Source organism: Squalius cephalus (assembly GCF_949319135.1).
Source record: "Squalius cephalus genome assembly, chromosome: 1".
NCBI classification, from domain to species: Eukaryota; Metazoa; Chordata; class Actinopteri; order Cypriniformes; family Leuciscidae; genus Squalius; species Squalius cephalus.
In genome coordinates, this window is record NC_137122.1 from 17,777,903 (window position 1) to 17,796,635 (window position 18,733).

At 40.5% G+C, this 18,733-nt stretch overlaps 1 long non-coding RNA gene across 1 annotated transcript; it reads left to right on the forward strand.

Annotated features, from left to right (window-relative positions):
* Positions 1-4,130: 4,130 nt before the first annotated feature.
* LOC307164045 lies at positions 4,131-11,880 on the forward strand. Its single transcript, XR_013822198.1, has 7 exons — positions 4,131-4,303; positions 4,395-4,482; positions 9,438-9,706; positions 9,837-9,926; positions 10,522-10,674; positions 10,974-11,135; positions 11,227-11,880. It is a non-coding gene; the product is annotated as an uncharacterized lncRNA (long non-coding RNA).
* Positions 11,881-18,733: the final 6,853 nt, after the last annotated feature.

The following is an 18,733-nucleotide window of genomic DNA, read 5'->3' on the forward strand; positions in this document are numbered from 1 at the left end:
TATCAGGGATGTATGTGCAACAAGAAGTTCCAATAATAGCACACACCACTCCTCTTGCTGCAGTCAGCTGATCCAAGACCAGCCTATTCTGTAGACCAATGAGTCGGAGTCCTCGAAGTTCCTGTTGGAACTTGACTTGACTTCCATTTGAAGATTGGATAGTTGGACCTCGCAGTTTTTGCATTAACAGGGATACAAATGTGCATATACAGAGTATTTCGATGTCTCCGAACTCGTCATTACATGCACACAACACATCCAGAACTTTTCTGAGGATTACGCCGATCGGCTCTTTGCCATTAAAAAGCATGGGCGTTACATCAGTCCATGAATTTGTAAGGCCTCTTATGACATCCATTTCATTTTTGAGATTTGTCACACGTTTGGTATTCTGTGCACAATCGTTTTTCCAACCCAGTCTCATATAAAAACGTAGTTTCTGCATAAAAATAAGTTTTGATTACATTTCTAGCGAGAAACATATATGTTTTATTTTCATAATATTCACTCAGTGAATGTACATATCACTCGCTTGCTTGTTGTTGTTTTTCAGATCTCGCCAGCATAATGTGAAACTGAAACGTTTTGGTTGCTATGGACGCTGCTATCGCCTAGCATAGCTGTGGCCCCAGATTCCACATAAGACTCTCCCTTGCGATTTCGCTCCATCTGACGGATCAAACCCCCGCCCACTACATGCGTTGTGTCTGAGGTTGATTTGCTGATCAACACATTATTCCATGGCAGCGGGAGAAACAAATGTTGACAAAGTGACGAGTTACGATCGGTCCGCTGTGTTTAATTTTGAAATCTACCGGATCCTCTGTGCATTTAACTTCCTGTGTGGTGCGATCTCATTGATGGGTTTTGACGTGTCATGGCCCCACAAAGAAAAAGATTCCTGGTTGATGCGTTCCTGGATGAGTGCAAGGTAAATAACATTATCTCAGTGGTGGAAAAAGCATACTAATTACATGCTAATTACAAGGTCTAAGACCATAATAGACAGGGATATATGTATAGCAGGGAAGAAGTATCAAGGTGCAAAACTGAAAACACTCCAAACAAAGTGCGACTATACGGTACCTGGTTCAATGTCTTTATTCAAATGCAAGCTATAGTGCTGAGCTGAGTTCACACGTTAGAGCCAGTGAGAGTTTAATTCACTATTCTGTCAAAACGTTTCACTTTCTTTTCTTTTTTTTTAATGTAGAAAGGGTTTTATAAATCTGTCAGTACAGTACAGGACCATAACCGTTAGACTGAATATTTACAATGTAATATTATAACATTGGTTTTATAATGAGATGTATATAGGTGGCGATAACCTTTGTGGTTGGTGGTTTATTCTGTGGCTCAATTGTTTATTTAGGTGGATCAGCATGGACACACTACAGGAGGGTCAAAACAATCCACTGTAAGGCCCGCTATATTGATCCAATCTGCCGGTTCGCCAATACACGGGGAAGGTCTCACGTGTTCTGTCCTCACTCATGCAAAGTATTGGTTGGTTAAATTTAATACATTAATCATGTATTCTCTCGTAATTTCATCTGACTCCATAAATGAAAGGTTTTAATAATATCTGTGCCTCACTAAAAGTGAGTGAATGTTTGACTATTCCTTTTAACCATTAAATTAACAATGTCAAAATCAGTTAGAATAATCACATTAGGATTTATTATGTCAGGTAAATGTATCATGCCAATTTCATAATCAATTCAAAGATAATCGATACAAAACATCAAATGCTCTGGAATAGAGAGAAGATGCAAACCCAACTTTAAGAAATACGTGAGGCTGAGAGATCTATCTCTCTCAGCCTCACGGACCGATCTGAAGTACAGAAAAGGCCCCGAACTCTCTGCTGCATCTCATTAAATAGTCAGACCTCTTTCACATGGAAACATGTGCTAATAAAAGAAATTTGCATGCAGTGGTCGCACCTTCATGGGGGTGGGTGACCATTTGCTTGAGAGACCACCTTCCTTTGTAAGTCAGTTATCCATAAACTCTTAAAACCTTATTACCTTTTATTTTATCTATCTGGATATGAGATATCTGTACCACTCACTTTGAGACATTTCAAATGACACCAAAAACATAACAGTCAATGATAACCATTCACATTAAACCATATTCTTGTGTGAGTTCTTAGTAGTTTGCGGAAGTGAGGTCGTATGGGGGAGGTCAAATGGTAATTAGCCCTTTGTCTCAGACCAGGGCCTCAACCAGTATTTTCAGTCTTACACCACAAAGCTGTGTGTTTGGCTTGATGAGGACAAAGATGGTCAACCTCTGCCAAAAAGATGTAGAGCTGGGGAGAAACGAAAGCGAGATTCAGCTACTGGTTGGTTTTTTGTTTGTTCTTTCATCAGTAGTTGCATTCATTATTCATTGAGCAAGTTCTAAATGGATATTCATATTTTTGCAGTATCTTCAGCAAGCGTTACACCCTCCTGTGCTCCGTCTACCAGCACAACTGAAGACACTGTGACCATCGAAAATTTTGTTTTTTTTCCCTTAATACTTGTTTCCTCATTTGTTATGTGGTAATTGCCCAGATTTACCATTGCCTTCTTCCCTTTTCATTTTCAGACTCCCTCGTTCAAGATGTCCAAGACCTCTTGGGAAGTGGTGCTGAACAACCTCTCCCATCACACTGGGGGAACAGGTAAACTTCGTCTCTGGAGAATTGGACTGTAATGAGGCCCTTCATGGTGAACAATATGTTGTCATCTGAGAAGCCCAAGGAGGCCATCATTTTGGACCAGAGATGCTCACAAGTCTCTGAGCTAGAGTCCAAATCAAGTCTCAAGTCTCTGAGCTAGAGTCCAAGTCAAGTCTTAAGTCTTTGAGCTATAGTCCAAGTCAAGTCTCAAGTCTCTGAGCTAGAGTCCAAGTCAAGTCTCAAGTCTCTTGTGGTTATAATAAGTGTTGCATCATGTACAGCGACCCATCCAGGCTGCTTAGAACACTGCATAGCTATAAGGAATTCAAAGCATGTAATATGTTATTATGACTTCTTTATTTATTAGCATACAGTATCAGCTTTGATTTTGGTATATAATCAGTGTAAACAGGCTATTGCAACATGACAAAAACACCAAGAATGATTTACTTTTAAGTTAATATCTGTATTTTGCCTTGTAGCATGAACATACAGTACAGTACAGACCAAAAATTGAGGTTCTGAAGAAAAAGGACTCCCTTGTCTGTCGCTGAATTATAATGAAAGGCCTTGGCTCCTATTGTGCTGGCTCTGTGGGGCCATAAGACCAAATATAGAAAATGTTATACCTTACAGTACTAAAATTGACATACTCCTATTTAGTGCAAAACTGCAAAACATTACATTGTAGCTAAATGCAAAACACTATTGCAACGAACCAAATGATGTGAAATATACTATTATAAAAATATACTATTAAATGTATAAGCAATAACAATAGTAACTAAACTGAATTTTATTAGGTTTAGTGGCAACATGTTACAATGTTAACATGGTACAATTTCTGGTAAGCTACGTTTTGTTATTATTGCTTGACACAAATTTCATGATTTCAATTAAATTAAATTCTTGTGATTTGATTTCATATTTGGATAAATATTAGGTACACAAGATGGGCGTTCATTTTTCTCAAGAAAAAAAAAACCTCACCTAATGATGTAAACATAGCTACAGAGAGCCCTATCAGCTGGTAGTATTACTTAAATTAAAAAAAAAAAAAAGTGTAAAGTAAAAAAAACCAGTGACCATAAGTGATTTGGTTGAAAGTGGTTACTGGCCAGCCACTGTCAATTTTGAGACCTTGTACATGGTGGACTTGTTCATCACGTTTGAGGATCTAAAAATCACTGCCCCAGGGATGTCGAGACAAGCTTCTGTCAGCATGCTCGAGAGTCGTTCAAAACTCTTCGGGCGAGTGAGTGGACTTATCATTTAAGTTATGTTTGGGTCACCTTTTAAATAACTGATTCATTGTTAGGACTTGTTCTTACAATCCCCAAAGTTTCAGCACATATTTATGACAGAGCCCTTTCTTCGTCATGACCACGGTCTGAAGCCAACCTTCGAAACAGTTACTTACTGTTTTGTTTTGTTTTTTCACTTTTGCTCTCAGAGTGGTAAGATATGTGGGGACACAATGCAGAGGGCCTTCCTCGAATGGGCCTATGCCAAAATTGAGGCTGAGAAGCTGTCTCAGGTCCAGCATTTTCAGTGCCCTGCATGCACACCCTCCATGTTGGCAGTTGCAGTGGATGGGAACCGCAAATTATATCGTTTCAAATGCCAACCAGAGTGTGTAACATTCATGTACAATGAAATGCTAGTGAGCCACAAATTACTTTTATACAGTAAATTTAACCCACATCTATATATTTCTTTCAAGACCTGATGGGTTTTTTGATGGAGTCTTTTTGGCCAATGATGCTGAGGTGTCCTCCTTTGTTGATTACATCCATGGAACAACTGGACATGTAAGCTAAATTTATATTTCTTCATGTGTAACACCTCAATTTCAAATTTTTATGAATGCTTGCCAGATTTTTTTTTATTATTATTTGTGTTCATGCGACGAACAACCGTATAAGTCCAAAAAAACAAAAATTGAGATAACCATGTGACTTGAATGTATGTGTGCCACTTTGTATACAGAATCACTCTGGGGGGTGTTCGCGCGACCAAAACTCTGTATTTTAAAATTTAAAATAGTCTCACGCGGAAAAACCGTTTATGTCCACTAACGAAAAATGGAGACGCCGGTTGCTTTCATGTCCGCTGCGGACATTAATAGGCAAAACCTCGGCAAAAAAAGGAGAGCGAACGTGAATGAATGGAAGGACAGAGCAAGGAAGTATTTGAGGAATGCTGGGAAACCCTATGTGAACCGGAGAGGAGAGCAAAAACAAGGAAAAAGTCCACCAAAAGAGGTGAGTGAAAACCCGTATACAAAGTATCTAAGTTACCTAAAGTTAGCGGTTACAGTCAGAGGGGCGTGTAGGCTCTGTCTACTACAGTTCATATAGCTCACTCTGTTTAAGGGATCATTTCATGAATGGGTCGAAATGAAAGCTGAGAAAATTAGGATTCAGGGGACGTTTTAAACATGTCTGTACTCCTTATAACCACGGAGAAATGAATCGAAACGCTTTAGGTGCGTCTCTAACACCAGCTCAGCTGCGTCATTCATAGATTGTGTTATACGTAACGTTACTGCTGGCAGAATTGTATACATAAACAAACATAATATGTAAATATTATTATGTAAATTCATCCCCAATCTTAAGATGTTTAGAGTAGAATTTGATTGCTTTATGTCTTCACTGAAATTGGTAAAAAAAATAAAATAAAAAGTCATTGACGTGTTTAAAATATTTTGATATAATTTTTGTATCCCGTTACCATTTAATGCAACACGTTGTTTTGTAATATTGTATGCTATGTTATGTTTGTTACTTGTTATTTAATAAATAATAAAAATAAATTAAAAAAAGGTAATAATAAAAAAAAAATGCATTGATTGTGTAAGCTGATATTCTAGCAAGTAACCTTAATAGCTGCTAATAGCTCTAGTTTTTATAGCTAAAAAAAAAAAAAAAAACGCTAATGTGACTTTGTTTCTGTTAAGGGCAAGGTGTGCAAGGAGACGTGTCCCAGGCAGTGTTCAAGCCTAACAGATGAAAGAAAACTCCAGCTCTTCACAGAGTTTTATGCTGTCTCTTATGAGAGGCAGCAGGCTATCATTCTCTCTGGTTTGGAGCAGGTAGGCTAACTTAAGCAATTCATGACCATATCATGTCAACAGTATGCAATGCATTACAATGTAGGCCCATGAAATAACCAGTGAATTGAATACTACTGTATGCCTTCAATTCACTAAGACTGCACATGTGCTTGATCACTGTAAATGTTAAATTTTGTGAGGATGGATGAAGGATGACCAGCATCAAGTAGGCCACCAAGTGCATTAAAGACCACAGCGCTTTGATGCCCTAAAAGGCACACACATGGCTTATTCATTCTCCTAACCAAAGCCTACTCACATACTTAATGACCTTAACTTGACAGCATACGACGGCTAGCCTGCTACGCTATGGTAAATGTTTTTTTTTTTCTTTTTACTTCTAGCACAAGGTGAGTCGCAGACGACCACGTGGGCCTGACACTGAGAATACTAAGAGGAAGTACACCTTCAAGTACAATGTGCAACAAGGAGGCCAAAGACTTGCTGTTTGTAAGCTTACATTTATGTCCGTCTTTCAACTGACCAACAGTCGCCTACAGGCAAGTTTTCTATAGCCTAGCGTTTTCCGTTTAACTTTTCATTACATGCATGATTTTAATTAGATACATTGTCCATAACATATTTATTTAAAGTTACATATCTTTGAAAAGGTTATTCAAGAAAAGTTAGGCAGTCAGTCTGAGGGAACAGAGCAGGTAGCTAAAGTCAGGTCTCCATTAGAGGACTTCAGAGGAAAACATAAGAACAGGTAAGTAAAAAAAAACTAAAAAAACTTCACCTCAGGAAAGATTAATGTGTATTTAAAATGGGTCATTTATGTAGTAGAAATGTAAAATTATTTTTTAATTTGGAGCCTTCTAGACTGAGAAAAGTCAGAAAATTAATTTTTGATTTATGGGGATGAAAGACAACAACTCCCAGAATGCACTGGGACACAGAGACGCACTGGTCTCGTAGGCTATCTCTCACGGAGGAGAATGCACATCAACTGATCACTTGGTTAGCGTTCATGTAAACACTACATTCAGATTCACAAATCGTAATAAATTCAGTTAGATTTAAACAAAAGATGTGCATGTAAACAATGACGATTTTTGCGTCATCGCAGGATTTTTTCCAGACAAAAAATACATAAATCTCTCGTCTCAGGGGGACATGAGGGAGGAAAGCACGGTAATTCGAAAATACTACAGGTTTTCTACTGATACAAAGCTTAATGCTAAATCCTGAAGTATCCCTTTAATGACTGTATGTGAAAAACAAAATCCTATAATTTAATGTCAAAGAAACAATGCAATTTTGCAAAACAGACCAGCATAGTTTATTATATTTCCCGTGTTCATGAGTTGTGTTGTTTATTTTTTAGGCCTCATTGCATTCATCCTGCTGTGAGAGAGGGGATAAGAGAGCATATCCTGAGCTTCCCACGCCAACCGAACCACTACTCACGGTTGAAGGGAGATGTGGAGAGGGAGTACCTGAGCCCTGATTTAAACCTGCTCCGCATGTTCCGCCTGTACAAGGAAAACAATCCAGCATCCACTGCAAAGTTCTGGCTCTATAGGGACATCTTCAAGCAGCAGAACCTCAGTTTTGGGCAGCCAAGAAGTGACACTTGTGCGAAATGTGACGCCCTGTTCTCAAAATTAACAGCTGCTACAACAGATGGAGAAAGGTTGAAGATCGCAGCCGAGAGTGAGCTTCACCACCGGAAAGCTGAAAAAGCGTACACCCAGTTGCAGGCTGACACAGAGTGGGCCAAAGCCAATGATGACTGCCATGTCATTTGTATCGACATGCAGGGGGTAGTGTTCACGCCAAACCTGACACACTCCAACGTGTACTATCAACGGCAGCTGGCCAACTACAACCTCTGTATCCAGGAGATGGGCACTGACGATCCTCCTACTATGTGCCTCTGGCATGAGGGCATCGCTCACAGAGGTTCCATCGAGGTGGCAAGCTGTCTTTTGAAGTGGGCAGAAACATCTTTCGCTCCCCTAGTCCAGGCAAAGGAACGGAAGCTCATCATCTATAGTGACCGATGCTGTGGGCAGAACAACAACTGGCGAGTCCTAAACCTCATGGCCCTGCTCGTATCTAGAAGGTACTTCAGTCAGATAGAGCAGAAGTTCATGGTGTCTGGTCACTCCTTCCTTCCCTGTGACCGTTCATTTGCCACGCTGGACAAGAGGCGTAAGGTGTCCACACTCCACACCCCCAGCGATGTTGCCGAGATGATCCGTGGAGCCAGGCAGCAGCATCCATTTAAAGTAACTGAGATGAAATGTGCGGACTTCAGGCAGCTTCCTGATGCAACATTAAAGCGTCCACCTGGCCTCCTAATCACATCCATGATGTGGTTGAAAGTGACAGGTAAAAAACCGAAGAACTAAACTAAAACTAAACTGGTTTTCTGAGATTAACAGTGTTAGGGATATGTGCGTGAAGGAAGAATCTTTATTGAATTTCTTGTTGAATCATGATTTCAGCTGCTGATCCATGGTGTGTCCACACAAAAGGGAGCCACAGCCTTTACGAGGGATGGAAGACCTGGCTGATCACCAAACAGAGGAAGAATCAACCACCTCCAGCTCCCTTGTTCTCCACCACGTATGCTCGTGCTTACGAGGACCCTCTGCCCGTCAAGAAGGAGAAGCACCGTGACCTTATGAAAATGCTAGCCTACATGCCAGCGGAGGCCCAAGCATTTTATGGGACATTAGAATGTGAAGAGTAGCCTGGTATGTGTAGGTCATGTGCAGGGTAAGGTGGGGTATATTGTGTATATTGTGTAAAAGTAATCATAAAAGTAGTTGTAGCTTATCTTGTATGCCTTATCTTATGTTGTATAATAGGAATATATAGGTATTTATTTATTTAGTAAATGAATGAATGGGGTGATTATGAAATGTATTATAAAAGTTAAAGGAACAAAAAAAGGAAGATGTATATGTAAACTAGCATATGGAACTATAGCATGGAATGATGATGATGTATGTATTGTAAATATGTATTGTTTACTATTATTACTGTTGTTTATTGTTTGTATGTATTGTTTATTGTATGTACGGTTTATTGTTTGTACTGATGTTTATTTTTTGTACTATAAGTAGGCCTATGTATTGTTCATTGTTCGTACCGTATTGTCCGTGTTTTTGTTCTGTGATTTATGTTGGCAAAAAATAAAAGAAATTGAAAGAAAGAAATGCTTAATATTTTCTTTAAGGTTCTGTTACTGTATTAAAACTAAGATAAAGCAATCAAATCTCCAGTGGCTTAAAATGATAGGATGAATTGGACTTATACTGTTATTCCACATTAACTGGACATATACTGTTCTTCCACATTCCAGAAATGTAAATTACTCTAACTTTTTATTTTTAAGATTGATACTAAAAAATCTTATCTCATTAGAATTGGGAAGCTTTTGTTGTCTATCTTCAAGTAAAAAAAAAAATATATATATATAATATTCAGAGTCCAAATAAAAAAAAAATGTATTATTCAAAATTTGCAAATATGGACTTATATGGTTCTTCGTCTCAAGCCCTCATTTAAACATTATTTGTTTTATTTAAGTAATAGAGTGGCATTACTGCATCAAATGCCATAATACCATGATTTACAGCTTATTTTGTAAAATGTAACTGTGTAAATGTCTGTATGTTCCCTCATCTGTTTAAGAATCCAGGGAAAGGGAGATGTGATGCGGGTCAGTGGACAGCAGCACGAGAGTCCGCCAATAAGTCTGCAAGCAAACTAGACGAGGAATTTTAGAGTTCCAAGCATAGGTGCTCCCTTAGAAAACAACTGTCTAGTCAGCACTTTTACACTGATCAGGATTCTCTTTATAATAATTTAACTTCAGGACCTGGAGAAACTTACCGCTGAGTTATCTCTACAGCAAGACACAGTCCAGCAGTGGGTGTCTGATGTTCAGCAGTGGACCTCAGGTACTTTGAAAAAAATATTTAATGGCATATTTTAAAGAATCATTGGCTCTGCTCTTGTACATGGGATCTGAAAAGAGGCTGATTGTAAACTGAAATGGGCATTAATTAATTTGTTTGTTGTCGTCCAAAGGAGCAACAATCCAAAATGACCTGCAGAGGACCATCGAGGGGCTATATTTGGGCATCAAACAGTGAAAATTTCAGCTGTATCATTAGTCAGGTGAGAGCAGAAAAGGTGCTATAAAGCTGTTCCAGGTGTCTCGTGAACTTAGGTTTCTGTATGTAATAATTACTAGCTTTTCCCTTCTCTCTATTTCTTTCTTTCTTTCTTTCATTTCATTTTATTCTGATCACGTATTTTCTTGTTTGGTTAAATGTTTGTTTGTTTATTGTTTGTATTTTTAAGTACGTTTGTATTTGTAGCTCATATAATCTCTAGTTTTACATTTATTAAAATCCATATGTACTTTTAACTGTCTCTGTGTTTGAAAACCCACCTTATAAGTCAATGAAACAAAAGATCCAGCTACAAGCTCGATATTATAGACTACATTTTAATTAATAAACTCAGAAAGTTTGATGTTCGTGGCCAGAAGATAAAACTTTCTTGGAGTTTGTAAATACCCCTTCTTAACTGTGATGATCTTACATTTATTCGCTGGACGAATAACTGATGATCAGACCAGTTATAGAACAAGGTAATCTCGATAATTATAAAATAAATGTACATGCGACTTATGAATTATGACCATGAGTTATGATTATTAATATTTCCAAAATTCCCTATATGCTTGAGCTAATTCACATTTACCCAGAGTCGTATTCGCTACAACTGAGAAAGACTGCTGTTGAGAAGAAAGCCTTGGAAGTTGCCATCAATGACCACAATGCTACTGTGGGGGAAGTTGAAAAACTGCCTCCTCCCAATGAACCCCTGGCTGTGGACAACTACTCCTGGCCATGGGAATGTAAGTACTTCCTCTGAAATGCACTGAATACAAATTGTTTGATGCACTCATCTTGATGTAAATATGGAATCTGATGTAAAAATGTTAAGACACTGGGCAATATGCAAAAAAAAAAAAGAAAAAAAAAATGCAGTAATTTGTAAATGGATGTGATCGAACCCCTTCGTGATGCGCTGGGATTCTATCTCATCCTGTCAGGGTTTATTTCTCTATTGTAGTAGTACAGCATGCAAAATATCTTCTGTCTCAATATTTTTATAGGAGGTTGTAAGATAACACTTTGATGTAATGTATTGCAGGTCATGGTGATATGGAGCGGGAAAAAAATGTTTTTGACAAGGTAATGCTGCTGGCATTGGTTGTGGTTCGCGAAGTCAAGCAGCACATGGAGTACATGAGGAGTGTTGCAAGACTGATTGAAGAGTTTACCTTTCAGCTTACTGAAGACATCAATGAGAAATGTAAGGACAATAAATAGTTAGTCTTTTTCTTCAATTTGCTTCTCTGTTAACCATTGGCTCATTTCTTTATGTTTTAATGTCACATTCTCAGGCAGTACAGAGGGTTTAATGGAGAAAGGACGTGAGGAAAAGAAGATTGTGTGAAGTTGAAGCACAACTGGCTACAGCACACACAACATACAAAAGCATTCTTGGACTGCAAACATTGTCCTTAGATGACTTCTCTGAAGAGGAAGACTTAGAGAATACTTCCTCAGCTGATGAGGAAATGGGAGAGTAGTTATTAGGGAGATGATGTGTATGACTCTAAGAAGATGTCTTCACAGTGAGTTGAACCCAAACGTCAGTGCTGTAATAACTTGTATGTGAAACCTGAGGCTATTTTACTGCTGTTGTAAGATTTCTTTGTGTTTAGAGCATGTACTGCAAATTCCTCTGAAACTGTAAAAACCCATTATGTTTGCCCATTAGTCCCCACCCTCTGCCCCATCCCAATCACTGGTAATTCACAACTGTCAAACATGACAAATTACTTTGGTCTTTTTTTTTAGCATTACATTTTTGGTCTAAATGTATTGCGCATCCCTACATAGCTTCACTGTAGTTGTGTATAGTTTGTATATCCCTCAGAGAGTCCTCGGTCACTTCTGACCGAATAATTTTCTGTTTTGAATTTTAAAAAATCACAGCTTCATCGGAAGGTTATGATACTTGGTGACTTTTATGGCATTAGGTATGTGAATACAAAAAAAAATTGAGGTCATGATCCGAGCATGCTAAGTGGTCGTAAAAAAAATAGTCACACTCAGTGTCTTCGGTCAAAAATGACCGACCCATAGGAAATGATTGGGAAATTTACAAAAACACAAAAATTCTCTGAATTTTTGTCTGTACAATCTACAAATCGGCCATGATTCTAAAAAAAAGTACACAGCAGTAAAGGGATGACACTCTAGAACATCAAGAGTGCAACAAATTCACACCTACCCACACACACACACACATACAAACACACTTTTATACACATACACACCAATAAATTCAGATTACAAAAAATCTGTTTTGAATTTTTTAAAATCACAGCTTCATTGGAATGTTACGAAACTTGGATTTTCGTATTTAGCAATTATGTATTTAACACAGAACAATGTAGCCTGTAATATTAGAGTTAAAATGAAATTAATTTCACTGAATTCATTAAAAATAATACAATTATTGAATGCGTAATTAACTTGATTTGATTGCGCTAGCATGCAATTAAACACATTAAATTACATTAGTGCATTTCCATGGAAAAAATATTCAGGATGATTTCTAAAGCATTACAAGCATGATGTTATTCCTCTTGCTCATGTAATATTACTTAAACTGTACCTACTGTAGTTTACATAGCCTATTGTATTGTTACTCCCTCCAACAGTGTGCTATTAGTCAGTTTCCTGTTTTATCCCATTGTGTGAGTTGTTCCTTTCAAGTATGTCTGAAGTAAGTGTTAGGCCTATATTCTAAGGCAGGGGTCATCAACTACACTTGTCCGAGGGCCAGAACCTTTCTCGGCAGACACTATCAGGGCTAGACGCTCTGAAAAATTAAAATTAATGTTGTATCCTATAAGTAATATATTATTGTTTCATATATCAATTTGCCTTTGAAATGTATGTTATTTTTTAGCCTTTGTCAGTGTTAACTTACTCATATTACCTGTACGATAGCAAGCCACTAGGGCGAAAACGATATTTTAGGCTTCATATTCATGAGGCTGTCAACTGCTAATGTGGGGAAGGTGATTGCCGCTGGACGAGGCGGCCAATCACAGCCAACTGATTGACATCCAGGCCGCTGGTGACATGAAGGCTGCTCTCCGTGGTGCTGAAAGCTGTTGAGCGCCTTTTGGTTGGCTTGTCCCCAAAATTATGACACACTGAAGACATTGGTAATGCATGTGCTCACCATGTTCGCATCAACACACACCTGTGAAGTTGTGACAAAAGGAACTAGGACTGCAGGCGCATAAGGCAGGCATAACAGCTGTCAAGCCCGATATTAAAAAGATAGTGTCGGAGGGGAAACATCACTTCTTTCACAAACTATGTGATTGTTACATTTTTGCCTATGTATCGTTTTGTGTCTCAATCATGTGACTCTCGAGGTTCCTGTCGGGAAAACAAAAACGGCGCACATTAAGTGGAAAATTAAATATCTCTTGTCTTAAAGATATTTGTGTTTTATAACGCAGCACTACAGTAGATTGACGTAAAATATGACGGTTTAAATAATCACGCCTTCAGTTGGCCGCGATTTTTTCAGTTGGCCGCGATTTTGCAGCGATTTTTGTGTGAGCATATCAGTGAATACCCCTGACCACTCGGTGAGTTTCACGTCTTTGTAAACTAAAGTTTAATGCGTTTTAGGAAGGAGTGTTCCAGTGCACCTATACAACCATTCTGTAGGTGTTTGGGAATGCGAAATAAACCTAAAATTCTTGGGACAGCAGCATGTGTCCAAATTTTAATCTTAACCGTTCTATTTCATCAGAAACGATCTGTAAACAGGGCTTTAAGTGTAAAATACCGAACTTGTCCTTTAAGATAAAATCGGATTTTCTCCAGTCATTGTTAAAAAACAAGCTAACAAAACTTGCAAACTAACATTAGAGAAGCGGCCAGAGGGATCGTTCTGCCACCACCTAAGCTCCGCCCACAGAAAAACGTCACCATGTTTACCAGCTGAAAATTGGTCTATAGAGACAAGATTCATGCTACCTCTGTGATTTTTGAGCTCAATACTACAATTACATGTTGAGGTTGTTGCTGATGTGTTAACTCCAACATTAATGTTCCTCAATTTATCAACCATACAAATAAAATATATAACTTATGTTTACATTATAGATTTGTTTATTTACCTTCCTTACAGATCATTTATCTAATGTAAGCAGTGTTGAAAACAATGAATTCTCTTACATAAAAGCACACATTCATCACTCAGATGTCTATTTCATGTTGTGATGTGCTCATCTGCAATACTTTTAGAAGATTTTCCTGTCAGATGTAAATGGACATTTAAAATGAGCGTCTTTAAGATCTATATGGTTTATGTAAATCCACTTTGGAGACGTAAACGTGTGCTTACTGGAGCTCTCCAGATAGCTATACATAATAAAACGTATTTTTACAGCAAAATCACAACTATACTATATGGTCTAACGTCTTAACACCTTCAACAATTCAACAGTTTACTCTACAGTAGTTCAACACATGCGATTTTAACACAAGGAACCGTTTACTCACATTTGAAAGCACCCACGTCGCTGATCTCTGCGATGTTTGATAATGACGTATCCTCTCGAGTGGCCTCCTGGGATAGAAAAGTATCCATCGATTGAGCACTCGAAAATGTGGGCGGAAGCAGTAGATCATCCGGGAACTTCTCGCCTACTCTTTTGTGAATACTGATGTTTCGAACATACTACTCCTTTCACGTACTGTTTTCTCCTACTATATAGTAGGTAAGTAAGCATATTCGAATGCACATCCGAATCTCGCGAGAATTACTACGTCACCCAGGTAATTCTCACCTATTCTTTTATGAATACTAAGCATTCGTACTTACTTTTTCGCTTGCCTACTGCTTTTTCCCTACTATATAGCAGGAAAGTATGCAGTTTTGAACGCAGCCATGTGTCTTGTGACTGTCTTGTCATGTGATTCCGTTTGTCATGTGATCCTGCCATGTGTCTATTCATTGGTTAATTGTCTGATCATTGTTTACAGGTGTCCTTTTGTCTTGTAATTAGTCTGTGTATTTAAGCTCTCATGTTTGCCATGTCTTTGTCAAGTATTGTTTCACTGTAACCTCTGCACATTGGAAAGGCTGTCAGTCAGCGCGCATTACATTGTTACGGCAATGGACTGTCTTTGAGTGAGTCATTAAACCGTTCATTCAACGAACACGTTCAAAAACGCTGATTCTTTAAAAGATAGTAATGAAACAAGTTGTTAAGCTCCACTTTTCATGGCTGAGCTGACCAGAAATGCGTCGCATGGGTAACGCTGAAGCTGACGCTTAAATGGCATTGATTCAATGTGTGACTCGCTGCTTTTTGTTTCCCGCGGCTTCCTCGCGCTGTGGATGCTGACCAGCGCTGTCGCTGATGCCATTCATGGTAAATACCCTTAAACGTTAAGAGGATGACACGACAAATATTTCGCTTTCCTTGGACACGGAAAGCTTTTCACGCATATGACTTGACTTGACCTCAAAGACAGATGCAGGTAATCGCACGCGCTCAGTCGATCTCTCTCATTCACTGTCTTAAGTGCAAATCAATGAAGCCTCTATAAAAATCACCATGATAAAAACAGTCTTGTTATCATTATTAACTTATTTAGCCTAACATTCAATACACATGCACAAAGTTCAAAACAAGAAGGGTATTGTCATGATTCCTGTCCTGTGTTTCCCTTGTCATGTGTGGACTTTTGTTATTTCCTGTCCTGTGCCATGTTTTGTAGTCCTTTGTAGTTTTTCTTGTTTATTAGTCTCCCCAGGTGTTTCTGATTAACCACACCCCCTTGTTATCTTGTTTAGCTTGTTTGCCTGTGTGTATATATACCTCTGTGCTTCAGTTGTTGTTTGTCGGTTGTTGTAGCTGTATCCATGTTTCTTTCCTGAGTTCTGTGTTCCATTGTTTGTCTGGATTTCCTGTTTGTTTTATTAAATTAGTGCTTGCGTATGGATTCTCTCTCTGCTTCATCCTTGCCTCTTCATAACAGAAGACTTCACCAAACAAAGATCCAGCAGAACGACCGACCAAAGATGAATCCAGCAGCATTAAGCGGGAATCTCCAGCCAAGTAGGCGCCCACGCCTGATTCTGATTCCCAGGATGGCCGCCGCCATGACGCCTGAGTGTCTCCAGCCAAGAAGGCAGCCACGCCTGATTCTTATCCCCAGGATGCCTGCCGCCACATCTGCAAAGCCTGAGTCTCTTCGCGTCATGCCTGCAAAGCCTGAGTCTCTTCGTGTCATGCCTGCAAAGCTTGAGTCTGTTCAAGTCACGTCTGCCGATCCAGAGACTGTTCACATCACTTCTGCCGATCCAGAGACTGTTCACGTCACTTCTGCCGATCCAGAGACTGTTCACGTCACTTCTGCCGACCCAGAGACTGTTCACGTCACGCCTGCCGCCGAGCCAGTGTTTCCGGACAAGATGGCCGCCGCCGAGCCGGTGTCTCCGGACAAGATGGCCGCCGCCGAGCCAGTGTCTCCGGACAAGATGGCCGCCGTCGAGCCTGTGTCTGTTCCAGTGTCTCCAGACAAGATGGCCACCGCTGAACCAGTGTCTCCGGACAAGATGGCCGCCGCCGAGCCAGTGTCTCCAGACAAGATGGCCGCCGCCGAGCCTGTGTGTGTTCCTGTTCCTGTGTCTGTTCCAGTGTCTCCAGACAAGATGGCCGCCGCCGAGCCAGTGATTCTGGACAAAATGGCCGCCACCAAGCCAAAGTCTGTGATGGTCCTGCCCAGCTCAAAGCCCTCTTCACCGCTGGTCCTGCCCAGCTCAAAGCCCTCTTCGCCGCTGGTCCTGTCCAGCCCAGAGCTTCCTTCGCCGCTGGTTCCGTCCAGCCCAGAGCTTCCTTCGCCGCTGGTTCCGTCCAGCCCAGAGCTTCCTTCGCCGCTGGTTCCGTCCAGCCCAGAGCTTCCTTCGCCGCTGGTCCCGTCCAGACCAGAGCTTCCGCTGGTCTCATCCAGCCCAGAGCTTCCTTCGCCGCTGGTTCCGTCCAGCCCAGAGCTTCCTTCGCCGCTGGTTCCGCCCAGTCCAGAGCTTCCTTCGCCGCTGGTCTCGTCCAGTCCAGAGCTTCCTTCACCGCTGGTCCCATCCAGCCCAGAGCTTCCTTCGCCGCTGGTCCCGTCCAGCACAGACACTTTTCCGCCGCTGTTTCTGACCAGTCCTGAGCCTGTCTCCATCCCAGAACCTCAGCCCTCACCAGAGATGGCCACCGACGTGCTTGTTCTTGAGCCGGTGTCTGTTCTTGAGCTGGTGTCTGTTCCTGAGCCGGTGCCTGCTCCAGCCTATGACTCCATAGCTGTTCCCACGAAAAAAAAATTTTGGGGGGGGGGGGGCAGTAGGTCCCACGATTGGACCATGGAGGCCGCGCCGCCATGGTTGCCTCTTCAGCCAGCTCCGCTATGGCCACCCGAAGGGTCGTTTCCGCCCTGGCCGACTGAAGGGTCGTCTCCTCCCTGGCCGCCTGAAGGGCCTGCTCCGCCCCGGTCGCCTGCACTGCCTGCTCCGCCCTGGCCTCTCGTACTACTGCAGTCTCCAGGTCCTCTTCCGCTCCACGGACCTGGCCCTCCATCCCGCCCCCGGGTCCGCCTCCGCTCCACCACCCTCCTGAACTATTTCCTGAGGAGCGTCTGGAATCCGCTCTTTAAGTGGGGGGCTATGTCATGATTCCTGTCCTGTGTTTCCCTTGTCATGTGTGGACTTTTGTTATTTCCTGTCCTGTGCCATGTTTTGTAGTCCTTTGTAGTTTTTCTTGTTTATTAGTCTCCCCAGGTGTTTCTGATTAACCACACCCCCTTGTTATCTTGTTTAGCTTGTTTGCCTGTGTGTATATATACCTCTGTGCTTCAGTTGTTGTTTGTCGGTCGTTGTAGCTGTATCCATGTTTCTTTCCTGAGTTCTGTGTTCCATTGTTTGTCTGGATTTCCTGTTTGTTTTATTAAATTAGTGCTTGCGTATGGATTCTCTCTCTGCTTCATCCTTGCCTCTTCATAACAGGTATAGCCTTATGAAAAAAGAAAACATGCGAATATCGCGGTTGCTACGGTTACTTGCATTCCTCTGCGGTTGGCTTCTTATTTTTATTTTACAATTTTGCGGTTATCGCGACAGCCCTAGCCACCAGGCATGTTTTGTGCATATGAGCGGCCGGATTGCATTAAGGGTTTTCAGTTAGAACAGTGTTATGTAAGTGGCCAATAAGTTAATAACTAATGATCGTTGCGACAGAAGTGAATCAATCAAATCTAACTTTAGCTGGACAATAACTTTATTCTTGAGCTGCTGTAAAGCTAAAACAATCTCTGTTACTTTAACCTATCCTTGTATCTCTGTAAATCTGCTTTGAAACAATCTATATTGTTAAAAGCGCTATAAAAATTTAAGGTGAATTGACCATTCAAGTGTGATTGAGTGGGTTCAGCTTTTTTGGCACCAGTCTTACACCACTATCAATCTCTTACATTTACCTAGTTATTTTTTATTACTGACATTTTAATCAGGCTACTCCTCAGGTCGGGCAAGTAAAATTCTCTTTCACTTGCCCCTTCAAAAGATCCACTTTTTGTCCCGGACAAGCGTTAATGTCGAGCCCTGGCTTCAGCTGAAATTTAATAAAGAAACTCTTCCCACACTGATCACGCGTGTGTAGCTTCTCTCTACTGTGGATCCTCTCATGTGTTTTCAGCTTTGATGACTGACTGAATCTCTTGTCACAGTGTGAACACTTGTAAGTTTTTTCTCCAGTGTGAATTCTCTGGTGCAGTTTTAAATATTTCGCTGTAGTAAAAGTCATCTCATACTCAAAGCACATG